This window comes from Mercenaria mercenaria, chromosome 9 (assembly GCF_021730395.1).
Source record: "Mercenaria mercenaria strain notata chromosome 9, MADL_Memer_1, whole genome shotgun sequence".
NCBI lineage: Eukaryota > Metazoa > Mollusca > Bivalvia > Venerida > Veneridae > Mercenaria > Mercenaria mercenaria.
This window is the reverse complement of record NC_069369.1, coordinates 3,795,208-3,809,366: the sequence shown is the minus strand read 5'-3', so window position 1 is coordinate 3,809,366 and position 14,159 is coordinate 3,795,208.

Below are 14,159 nucleotides of genomic sequence, written 5' to 3'. Positions count from 1 at the left end.
GATTTTTAAATAAAGGGAGAGAATTAGAAAATTGGACCATCAATAGCTACATTTCTTTGTCACGGAACTTCCTCTTAATAAGCTCTATCATTGTGTGAAGTTAAAACAAATAAACTTCAATACTTTTCAAGTTATGCTTCGGACATTTCTTTTTTAAAGGGAGGTAATTCAATTATGGGACCACCTAGAGTTATAGTTCTTTTTCATTACATTTTGTCTAAATTAGTTCTATTATTTCATTAAGTTACAACATTGTAGCTTTAACACTTTTAGAGTTATTCTATAAAGGTTTTAAAATAAAGGGAGATAATTCAACATTGAGACCTTCGGGACTTACAATTCTTTGTGTCTGCGCTTCCTCTTAATAAACTCAAATATTGTGTGAAGTACCAATCTTCTATCTCAAATACTTTTCCAGTTATGCTCCGGACAAGAAATTTAGATAAAGGGAGGTAATTCCAAACCCGGACCATCCACAGTTATATTTCTTTATCACTGCATTTCCTCTAAATGAGTGGTATTATTTTAAGAAGTTACAACCTTGTATCTTTAATACTTTTTGAGTTATTCTCCGGACAAAACTTTTCAATAAAGGGAGGTATTTCAATATTGGGACTATCTAGAGCAACTTTTTTTAGTCACTGCACTTCCTCTTAATAAACTCAATCATTGTGTGAACTTACAACCTTCTATCCGAAATACTTTTCGAGTTATGTTCCGGACAAGATTTTTAGATAAAGGGAGGTAATTCTAAAATGGGACAATCCAGAGTTATAATTCCTTTTCAATGCATTTAGTCTAAATGAGTTCTATTATTGTATGAAGTTACAACATTGTAGCTTTAATACATTCTGAGTTATTCTCCAGACAAAATTTCCAGAAATAAAGGGAGGTAATTCAAAAATGGGACCATCTAGAGTTATGGTTCTTTATCACTGCACACCCCCTCAATAAGCTCTATCATTATGTGAAGTTATAACCCAGTACCTTTAATACTTTTCGAGTTATGCTCCGGACAAGAAGTGTGACAGACAAGACTTTTACAAGAAGGGAGATAATTAAAAATAGGGACCACCTAGAGTTATGGTTCTTGGTCACTGCACACCTTCTCAATGTGCTCTATCATTGTGTGAAGTTACAACCCAGTAGCTTTAATACTTTTCGAGTTATGCTCCGGACAAGAATTTTACAAAAAGGGAGATAATTAAAAAATGGGACCACCTAGAGTTATGGTTCTTTGTCACTGCATACCTTCTCAATAAGCTATATCATTGTGTGAAGTTACAACCCAGTGGCTTCAGTACTTTTTGAGTTATGATCCGGACAAAATTTCCAGAAATAAAGGAAGGTAATTCAAAAATGGGACCATCTAGATTTATGGTTCTTTATCACTGCACACCCTCTCAATAAGCTCTATCATTATGTGAAGTTATAACCCAGTACCTTTAATACTTTTCGAGTTATGCTCCGGACAAGAAGTGTGACAGACAAGACTTTTACAAGAAGGGAGATAATTAAAAAATGGGACCACCTAGAGTTATGGTTCTTGGTCACTGCACACCTTCTCAATGTGCTCTATCATTGTGTGAAGTTACAACCCAGTAGCTTTAATACTTTTCGAGTTATGCTCCGGACAAGAATTTAACAAAAAGGGAGATAATTCAAAAATGGGACCACCTAGAGTTATGGTTCTTTGTCACTGCACACCTTCTGAATGACCAGTGGCTTCAGTACTTTTTGAATTATGCTCCGGACAAGAAGTGTGACGGACGGACGGACGGACAGACGGACAGATGGACAAGGTGACGACTATATGCACCCCCCCCCCCCCCCTCTTCGGGGAGCATAAAAATTGCAAATAAAAGTCTGTGTTCCATATCCAGAATTCTATTTCACAAAACCAACAATCATTTTTTACTCATGGTTTGTCTCTACTAAAAAGTGCAAGATCGAATGACTTATAAGCTGGGCTATAAGCATAAGGTAGATTTATAGCATAATATTTCAAATTTTGGTGGTTGTGTTTACGGCCATGTTGCAAATTATTCATGCTATGAATGTCACTTTCGATGAATGAAAAATCCTAGTTTTCAAGAGAATTAAAACTTCTTTATACCTTAAATTATTGATTGGAATCTCGAAAAAAATCTTTTTCATGGGGATACAGTCAAACCTGTGCTAAAGACCACCTCCAAATAAAGACCACCTGTCCATAAGGACCATTCTTCCAATATGCACAATTTTCTTCTAAATTTTACCTGTGAACAGCAACCACCTGTCAATAGAGACCACTTTCGGCATTCCATTTGGTGGTCTTTACAGACAGGTTTGACTGTATTTTCTTTGTCAAATTCCACAGCTCCTATAATTTGACTTTGGCATTATAACGAATAAGTGCGGTTGCCCTATAGTAATCACTCTGTCTGTCTATCTGTCTGTCTGTCTGCCTGTCTGTCTGTCTGTCTGTCTGTGTGTCTGTCTGTCTGTCTGTCCGTCTGTCCGTCCGTCCTCAAAATCTTTCCTGAAGAATAACTTATCAACCCCTCCACCTAGAGACTTCAGACTTCATATATAAATGTACCTCAATGAGTTCTACATGCCTACTGATTTTGAAACCATATGGTCAAAGGTCTAGGTCACACTGAGGGATTTTGGTCACTTATCGCGTTTTGGCATCATCATACATAGAAAAATAACATTTCAAGTGTACATTGAAGAGATTTGCACAAACACAGTTAGTGACAGTTTAAGATATTGTTTGGCTAGTTTCTTCATAAATTTACATTCATTCTAGCTACACCTATTTCATATAGATCTGCTCAGTTTTGTTGCAAAATATTGAGAAAATTTGAGGAAATAATCTGTTTTGAAGGTCACCTTAAAATCAATAGGGGTTTTTAACCCTAATCCTTACCCTTACACCTTCAACTTCACTCCTTCAGCTTACGCCTGTACTGTCATCCTCCAGCACTATCCTAATCTTTACCCTACACTTTTCGCACTGATACAGATGTCATATGGCGACTTTACACCCAATGGCGCTTCTCTCAAAGGCACGATGTGTTCTTATGCGTTTTAGGCATCTAGGCAGTTCCAACAACCTTCCATAACCCTGCTTGATGTCATATTTCGAATAAAGACTACAACGGCTCGAGTGAATATCAGACTCGTATCGATGTTGGGCAAGTAATATGAAGTCAGTTAACTTAACTGTTCGGCTAAACAGGTCCCATACTTTATTAGACTTTACTGTTTATGCATATCCAGTAATTACATGAAAATTACATTTAGCGGGCAAATGGTCCATTTTCGCCAATATCTGTCTACATGAATGTGAATGTAACTGTGATGAAGGAGTATATGAGGTTTTCATGTCCTTCCATAGCTATAATATCAACTGTGGTGACCAATCTCATCCTAAGAAATAAATATTTTGTATTAACAGACTGCCAGCAATGACAATTTTTCAAGGGAACGTACAACTAACAACGGTATTTATCTTGAATTGATAGGTCGAATGTCAATACGAAGAAGTTCTAGGAAAAGTAAAACGTCAATTAAGGTAATACAGTATATATGTTATGTTCATCAACACTGATAAATAAACAGCAATCGCCTGAAATAAAAATAACTCGAAGAAGCACCAAAATAATCGTAGCAATCATCATTAAAAATAACAACAAAAAACATAATGATTTAAAATAATTAATAGACTGATCACAGTAATATTTTCTCTATTCCTCATTATTTAAGGCCACTTCATTAACTCTTATTTATAACTCGATTGGTGAAAATATGAATCTCCTTTCAGGCAGAGGAAAGGGAACATTATTAAAAAGATCTCGAATAATTGTGAGAGCTGTCTTAAGACAAAAGTATTTACTTTAGGCACTCGATAAATTCTGTTAATTAAAAAGCATTAGAGCATTAAACGACCAGTGTATTAACTACATCAGAATATATCTATAAAATACGTGTTATTTAATTTTGTCTTCTATCTAATGTATTTAAAGTTACATTAAAGTATTACCAATTTCTTAATTATTCAGTGAAATAACCCTAAAGCACAATAAACATAAATAATATTAAAATGATACTGAAATATTATTGCGATTCTACATCATTAATGAAATAAAAATTGTATGAGCAGTTCAATAGTCATATAGTGCATTCAATAGATGTGTACTAGAGTTTCACTGAATAGTTCTGCGACAGGTAATCATTACTCCGTTTACGAAAGATAAAAACAGACACTGCTTTTATTTCTTTTTCAATTTTAAAAAACTTGTGGAATATTGTTATTCTTTTAATGGATATAGGGTCTTAGATTCATTCTTCAGTTTTAATTGTAATAAAATGTAACTGTTAGTATATAAGTTTACTTGTTAGTGAATATGGTTCCTTCAATGTGGACTCTAATGATAAAGAAAAATTCTAATCAAAGATTATTTAAAAACACAGTTGGTCATTTGAGTTGCTTGTTTAATGCCTCCCTTTAAAACACTTTGGTATTTCTAAGGCATGTTTATAACTATCTTAAATCATTCTGTCTTATTATTAATATTAGATTTATGATGAAACAGAAGCTTGATCATTTTCTTTACTTCAAAAACTTTCTTATTCTTATACTTGAAATTAAAACATAAAATGGGTGCTGTTTGTCAGTGTTCCAAATCTATGATCCTACATCTATCGGGTTATTTCATTTGGAAGTTTTATGACAATCATGTTTGAATAATTCTCTAATTGCTATAGTTAATTTCTTTAAATAGTAAGAACTTGAAAGACACTTTCGAATGTATCCACCTAACATTTGTTCTTGAAATTTTCTTTCAAGACCTCAGTTGACCTAATTAGCAGGTTCATCGTACTTGAAAAAGTCAAAATTATGTGACATTCGACTTTAAAACATGAAGTCCACACTTCACCATTACCTCTTCATCTTCTTCATATCCTTTACCTCTCCATTTTACCATATAATTTTTACCTTCATCTATAACCTTTACCCATTAATCCTAACCTTTCATACTTTTCTCTTTACCATTATCTCTATCCTTAGAAGCAGTGAATTATTACTGTAAAAATAATTTAATTACTAATAATTATGAACAGGATATTTGCGTTATAAGGTATGTACAAATTCATTATTCTCCTGTCGTTTTCTTTTCTTTTACATTCGGTTAAGAATATTCCTACATCTGATTAGAAATTAATTTTTTATTTCGTTCGTTGTTCGCTGCTGTCATTACATACTATTTATAACTGACATAACTTCTGTCCTTGCCACTTATTCGAAACTTTAATATCCTTAAAGCATTCCTGCTCATTTAAGGCTAACCGTGATGTGGCTGTAAAAAGTCTCCCCGTACTTCGATTCAGTGTTGTTATATATTCTGGTGCTTTGAGATCATGGAGTCCATCCATTGGATGTGTGATGAGTTCCACTTTAAGCCGACGCTAGGGGGCGTGAGAGATGTAGCACATTTCATTATCTCTCGTGAACAGACTCAATCAAACCGAGTCTGCTTTTACTACTTTTGGGAGTATTCTCTGCTTCCAAGGATCCTTTTTCAGATTTTTTAAATTCTTTTTTGCCAATTTTTATCAACATGTGCTGAAGACAATCGATGTGAGGTCTATTTAACTTGACTTTTCAAAAGCAACCGTCTTCCGTTTGTTCTTCTCAGACTTACGCATTCTTCCGACACATAAGTCCTTGACAGATTATGCATCATCTTGGGTCATTATCTTGCATTCTTATAACCCCCTTGTAAACTCTGTCAAGCCAGTACTTCCTTCCTTCTGTAATACTTTAAGCGTTGTTTTCTCTTTTCAGGATAAATATTCAAAGAACATCTAGAGCGCGATACTCAGAAACTCATTTGGAAGCGATTTATGCACAATCCTGTTAGCATGTACATGTGCAACCGACTACAGACTTTTGGCTAGATTGTCGTATATGTGGACTAAGATTTTGTATCCTGATGCTTGCAATTTGCTGCTTTTGTCTATCAAGTTGTGACTTCAAACTGGCAATAGCAGCACTATGATCATTAACTTCGTCACTAGAAGAACAAGTTATTGTTTGTAAAGTTTTCTGCATTTCAACAAAGCATGAGACTTCATCTCTTTGAATTGTTAAATACCGTTCTTGATACGTGAATAGTCATAAATAAGTGTAAAGATTCTTTGCTCATCTTTAATTGTCTGCAGTCGGTTAGGTAAATTTATAATTTATTGCATTTTCACGTAAAAACTTAGATATATTTTGTAAGCGGCACAGTTGAGTAACTTTCCTGTTGATGAAAAGGAAATAAAGAAAAATGATGATAATAATGATAAGTATTTTTCTGATGCTGATAATTATAATGATGATTTTATATGAATGATGATGATAATGACTGTAATAAAAAGGATAAAATTATGTTTCTTAATTTCAGAGTGATGATAATAATGCTAAATGATAATGATGATGATGGTGAAATTGATGATTTGATTTAAATTTGCACATTTATACCTTAACCTTAACCTCTAGTGATGAACGTCTACCCCTGTACAAATTTCATTGTTATGCATTCATCCCTTATTCTGTACCTTTACCCATATCCTGACTTGTTTGTCTACCCTGTAGGTCCTTCCTCCACCTCTAACCCTAAATCTCTACCAGTTATCCTGTACCTGTACTATATATACTTCTGGCCCTATATGTCAACACCTGAACGTTCTCACCAAGATATTTCTTTTAACGAGAGTAGAGGACTGACCTCATGTATGTTAGTTTGGAGGCAAACTGGGCTGAAATCCTTTTGCCATAGACAAAGCTTATTCTTTGTCTTTAAATATACAGACCACGGAAGCAAACAGATTTTTATAGTGTTCCGGACTATGTGCGTTCTACATGTGATCGCTTTTAGGAATCCGTGGCAATCTTAACGGGTGGATTTAAGCTCAATAGTTAAGCTAAAAAACTTTGTTCACTTTTTAGAAATCTTCAATAAAATCGAGTCTGCTATGACAACTTTGGGAGTATTCTTTGCTTTCAAGGGATCCTTTCACCCATTTTATTCATAATTTTCTCACAAAGTTTACTTTTAAGCAGTTGATAAGAGACAGTACAGAATTTAGTTATTATAGTTCTACAGCCATTGATTTAACTCTAGTTTCAGACCCAGAGAGCATTTCTTAATCTGGTGAAATCAGTACCTTTTTTTGTGATCATATGAATGTTGTAGTAGAAAAATAACTAAAACTACTATTGGATGTCATAATATTGTTTCTTTACGGTCTTTAAAAAAATAAAAGAGTGAAGAATTACAATATTGTTGTAGATTTTAATGAACGGAATAAATGTATCACAAAACACTTCTACAACACGGCTACCGTAATTAAAAATTACGAAACATATTTTATACAATTTTACCACCGTAACAGTGACCTGGTTTTTAAATTTAATAGTAATTTAAAAACACTTCTGCGAGAAGGCATTTCAAACCTGCTTTTTATGGGGATGTTGTTAACAAACTTCGTACGACTTTGGGTCATGGCAATTTTCCTACAGTATTTGCCAAAATATTAAACGCTTTATAAGAAAAGGTTACGACCCAACTGTACAAACCGTATATCTAGTGTTTACCCCTTTTACAGTTGGACGCTCCCTCTTTGATTGTTTCTGACGGATCAGGGAGATGACTCGTTGATAAGCAGTTTCTTAATCCAAGAAGGACGAAGCTGTTTGGATTTATGTCCTTTGGCCTGTTTCGTCGGGCCCTTAATGGTGTTTTCTTGTTGCTCTGTCTTCTGCCAAGACATCGAATACATACGCTTTTGGTACTCAAGGTTTTATTTTTTGATATCTTTTTTTATACATGATCATTTCTGTGTTTTACAATCTATACCTTTTGTTTCATTTGCGTATGTTCGAGATTCACCTAGCGGGGATTTTTGTGTCCCCAAAGTGGGGGGACACTTAGATTTGCCCTTGTCCGTCCGTCTGTCTGTCCGTCCGTCCGTCCGTCCGTCGTCCGTCCGTCTGGTTTGTAAACACAACTCCTCCTATACTATAAGGCGGATTTCATTCAAACTTTCACAGATGATTAATTATGACCCTCTTATGTGCATGAAGGAAGGAATTTAACCTGCGACTCTTTTTACAAGAATTATGGCCCTTTATTGTTTTTCACTATACAATATATAGGGGCCATTCTTGTAAACGCAACTCCTCCTATACTATAAGGCTGATTTCATTCAAACTTTCACAGATGAAGACATATGACATGTAGATGTGCATGAAGGAAGGAATTTGATTTGCAACCCCTTTTACCAGAATTATGGCCCTTTATTATTTCACTATATAGTATATATGAGACAATCTTGTAAACGCAACTCCTCCTATACTATAAGGCTGATTTCATTCAAACTTTCACAGATGAAGACATATGACATGTAGATGTGCATGAAGGAAGGAATTTAATTTAGAGTCCCTTTTACCAGAATTATGGCCCTTTATTATTTTTCACTATATGGTATATATGAGACAATATTGTAAACGCAACTCCTTCTATACTATATGACTGATTTCATTCAAACTTTCACAAATGAAGACATATGACATGAAGATGTGCATGAAGGAAGAAATTTTTTTTGCAACCCCTTTTACCAGAATTATGGCCCTTTATTATTTTATCACTATATGGTATACAGGAGACAATCTTGGAAACGCAACTTCTCCAATACTATATGGTTGATTTCATTCAAACTTGCACAAATGTTTAAAGATGCAACTCTCTCTGTACTATAAATGAATTAGCACATAGTTCTGTGACAAAAGAGCCAGGTGGGGACACCCGCGTCCTTTGGACGCAGTCTAGTTTCTATTTTCTTTTATTTACACTGTCCTGTTCATTGGGAACATGGTGGGGGTAAGAGTAAGGTTCGGCGCACCATAAACTGGTTTAAGCTCCCCAGTGGTGTTTTTGCCACTGACCGTTCCAAGGCGGTGCCCCATTATGTTCCCTTCTTGTGTATGTCATTGTGTGTTTTGGGGATGAAGGAGGGTTTGAGGGTTTGATTTTTGGTGAAGGCTGCGTTTTTAGATCGTGGCTTTCCCTGTTCGATATCACATTGCTTTTTTTGTCTTCTGACTGGAGTTCTGTGTGACTTGGCTGTGATGTTTGTATTGCATGGAAAAATTTTAAGGAAATTTTGTTTCCACTATTAATAATAAAGCTCCTGTTAACATTTAGAATTTAGCAGAGAACCGAACATTAGATGAACTTCTGGTGTTTTATCTTTATGTAATGAAAGAGATAAAGCTTCTAGAAAATATCTAAAGAAACCAAACTGAAGAAAATTTTAACACTATTGATGCACAAACTGCAATATTCCATCCCAAGAAATGATTTTATTCCAATACATTAGATTATCACAAGACGACTTCAAATTTCTGTGAAAAGCATTAAAAGATCTACGTTTGTCAACCAAGAGGGGACAATCTTCCAAGTCAAATATTACTAATAATACTTTAAATGTAGATGAAAAAGATTGCATTGAGAAGAAAGTTATATCTGATAAATTTAATGAATATTATACTACAGTTGCATCAAAACTTGTTGAAAAACTTCCTGATGGTGTGTGTTTCAAAACGTTTTTTCTTTCTTTTTAACGAGACAGCAATTTGCAGTTCTGACACTTGTTTCTTGCTATTTTTTCTGACGATTGTAACAATGGCTTTAATTTGAAAACAAACAATATTGAAAATAAATATAAGATAAAAAGTACTTAAGTATTTTTAAAAAAAGAAAAATAGATGTAAAATAAAGAACAAAACATTTAACATATGGGATATATATATTAGAAGCAGAGCTAGATCTGTTTATATCTATTTATAGCTATATCTATGATATTTAGGCTGTTACAGCAACTGAATTTTGTAAACATTTGCGAATTTTACAAACAGAGAATTGCAAACATTCAGTTTAATGACAATGTCGGTTGTTGGATAGAAACTTTGGCAAAGGGCTAATTATCTTGAAAAGTTACCTCTCTCGACGCTTTATTCGTCCTCCTTTATTTTCGTACGTTCGTTGACTTTTAAGTTTTCCGCAAATTTCATCGGGTTTTTCTTTGATAAACATCTTATATATTAGGCCGAACCTGAGAAATTAAACATTGACTTTTTGGGTCTTGCCTTTATATCCCACCCCCTTTCCCTATACTATCATCTCTTTGTCTATTTATATACAATTTACCATTATACCTCAACGCCCTTTACCATGTACGTCTACTACTAAACATTAATATTGTACCGTTGAGACTTGTAACAGTTCATTAATTTAAGGTAAGAACCGTGTAATGACAGCGTCTGCACTTCGCCTTACCTCGGCACTTTCCGTAAATGTTACGGAAACGGTTTCATCCGGGTATTCAAGATGGCGACCCGAGATGCAAAGGGAAGATTTTACCACAGGCGCAAGTCACATAATCAAATAATTTAGATAATCCGACCGATTATCTAAATTATTTGATTATGTGACTTGCGCCTAAGGATTTTACAAACAAAAAATGTGAATGTGAGGAAAAAAAAACAAAATCTAACGTAGAAATAGACCATAACTATTCTGGAAGATTAAATTGTACGGGGGAGAATAGTGAAATTTTGAACTGTAGTGCGGATATTCATTTAAAGTTACCGAAAATCGTAAAACGTAATGGGTGGAGAAATGGACGTCGAGTAATTGAACTGGGAGTTTTGTTGGACAAATTATCGTTTTGTGAGAAATGCCGTTGTGGACCAGTAAATTTGAACAAGTACACATTAGTTGGTGAATTAAGAAAAGGAATGGTTGGTTATGTATATGTTAAGTGCGGGATGATTGATTGTCAACACGTGAACCGTGTACCATATGGAAAACCCCATAGAATGAAGAAACATGGAATGCCCTGTTTTGCAGCAAACACTAAGCTTGGAGTTGGTAAGTTTTAAAATGAAACACTTGGATGATTTAGCAACATGTTCATATTAAAAAATAGCTGGGCACTCAAAATTACTGGACCAGTATATATGACCATGGCATACGTTATAATTTCCTGATTTCTAGTTCATGCACAATTCTCAGTATCGGTATAAATGATAAAATCCCTATTCTGAAAGATCGGTGGCTATTTTTGTGGTTGGAAGGGGTATCGTCGGTATGCCATATTACGAATGTTTAAATATTCTCTTTTTTTCAACCTTAAGAAGAGGTAAATAGCAATTATTGAATAACCTTTCTCTAGTTAAAATATATTAAAATCAGAGCAAAATATAGATCTATTTCACTTTATGAAAATTTATCTATTTTTCTACCCTTCTGCTTCAGTAGCAATACCTAAGGTGTGATAACTACAATATTTTTTAATGTAAACAAATTATTTGTACAAAATTTTAGTTAGCAAGGTCGTAAATTAGTATTTTCAATGTTAGAAAACTATAATTATACTAGTAATTGCTAATAATCATAAAGAAACGTGTGCGGTAACTATACAGGTAAATCTCAGTTCAGTAACCTCCCTGGTCTAATTTATGGAAATACTGGAATGCAGCTTTTATTCTATAATATCTATGGTCAATAAATACAATATTTGAGTGCAGGTAGGTTTATCGACCGCTTCGGAGACATTTTTGTTGATTTAGTTAAAGGTGATCTTGATTTATACAGCCTTTTACTGGCCATTATTTTAGGCATATGAGACCGTGTTACATTCTTGCCGTTAGATAGTGTACTAAGACCTGTTTTTGCAATTGTCACGTTTCTATTATTTGCATATAACAGGCCGGAAAATTCGAGAGGGCGAAAGTAAATATGAATGTGCACACCCTGGTCTATACAGATTAACGGTATAACATATAGACAAAAATCGTTCAATTTCTGTATAGACTTTCGCCGCTTCCAGAAAATTACTAGGTAGTGTTTGTCCAGGATTTTAGTATTATTTTTGTTTGAATTTCAAGGAATATTGCATCCAGTAAATGGACTGGTACTAATTGGAATTCTCATGGTGGCGAATGCATGTTTGTGCCAAGCTATGTTATTATTTATATGTGTTCTGATCAAGTTTTTAACATTTGATACAAATTGTGATTTACGGAAAGCAACGGATCTATGGATAAAAATTTTTTATTCAGATGTTGAAGTGCAAATTAAAGGTTTAGCATTTTATTTCTTATTTTATTTCAGAATAAGATAGCTAATAATGCTAAATTCTTGATTTTCTCCTAAATGCTTAAAATGTTGTAAGTCGGTTATTAAGTCAGTATACCCTCTCAATTTGTCCAGGATATATTTCCAGGCTAGCAGTTTTAACCATTTGCATGCTGGTTAATTGTCGTCTGCTCAAAATTCATCTACTAAGTTTGTAAAGTTATCTATTTTGCTCAAAAATTGGAAAAAAAATATTGTCAGAGTACTTGGCAAACAGCTTGCAACCTGACCAGACATTTATATCGACATCAGGTCAGGTTTCAAGATGTTTGCAAAGGCTGTTAGTTGTATAACTAAATTAAAATATAAAACACGCTTGTGTAAAAGATATGTTTTATTTTTTCATTTTCTTGAATTTTCGACGATTTTTAAGAATTTATCCAATAATTTCGGTATACATGTAAAACAAATTCCCATTATCCAAAGAGATTTTTTTGTAGAATTTGACAGTTTTTTTTATTTGCAACCATGATTGATACTGTTGGGGGGGCCACGAAGGTAAATAACATGCTGTCAAGTCTCAATATCCAGCCAATCCACAGAGCAAATCTGCAGCATATTGAAAGAAGAGCTGGGAGCATGGTTGAGTCGGTTTCAACAAAGTCAGTAAAAACCGCTGCACAGGAAGCATTTGAGAAGGAAATGAAGTTTACATTATTGTGTTTTTTTAATATATATTATGTTTCTCGTAATGAAATAATACATTTTAATTTTTAGTGCTTTCCTTAGGCCCTTTCATTCAGTTCAACTGTTGCCTTATCCTACTTGGATATCTTAGCTCCTTGCTAAAGGAAATTTCAAATTTATTGATTTTCTTGTATACATCATTTACTTTTGGTGATACAGGCATATCATTACACCTTGACTTCAGTGTACCTGAAATGTACATGTATGTATTATGTCTCCAACCACCCACCACATAGTGGTGTGGATTACATATTGATTTACTCCTGTCCGTCCCTCTGTCTGTGTGTCTGTCTGTCACAAACATTGTCCGCGCTCTAATTCATATATTTCTTATTTGGTTTTCACCAAACTTTCACACAATGTGTATCACCATAAGACCTCGAACAAGTTCGATATTCAGCAAATTCCATTGAGGCATGTTAGAGTTATGGCCCTTGAATTACCAAAATTCGGCGTTTTCACTCTTGTCCGCGCTCTAAGTCAAATATTTCTGATCCGATTTCCACAAAACTTTAACAAATTGTGTATCACCATAAGACATCGGCCAAGTTCGATTTTCAGCCAAATCATGGTAGACAATTGCTTTTCTCAAAAGCATCTTTAGTTACTTATTTATTTTTTATGGTGTGATTCTAATGCTTTTTAGTGAGATATCTCAAGAAGAGTCACAAACAGCTGCACTGTCTATGGATGGTTTAAATGAAGATCTTGGTGTGGCAGCATTACCAGATGCATCCCCAGCTACAAAGTAAGTATTATTGATATGGATTTTACATTTTGTGTCAAACTGTATTCTAGTATGTTTACCGGTAGTTGGATTCAATCGTCTTTTTTTGAGAAATCTTCAGTAGAGTTATATCATATGCTTCTCTAAATTACAACATGTAAATAATAAATACTTTTATTAATATTGTAAGTAAATAATTAGTCTGAATTGAAATAAAAATATTTTATAGGAATATTGTCCAACAGTTGTCTACCAGTACTTGTGGCGATTCAAACTTGGAAGAAGAAACACCCCTGAAGCCACACATAAAAAATCTAGGCAGCCGACAGTTGTTTGTAAAAATGTGCGGAAAAATCTTCTGGCTAAATATTGCCCTCTGAAACGATATGGTATTCCTGTGCTGCCGATACAGCTTGGCAGAAGCGAGGATTTGATAGCCTAACATATAAGATCTATATTTCAAAAATTTGTAATTGATCTTAGAATTTCAGTGATGTAATGGTGGA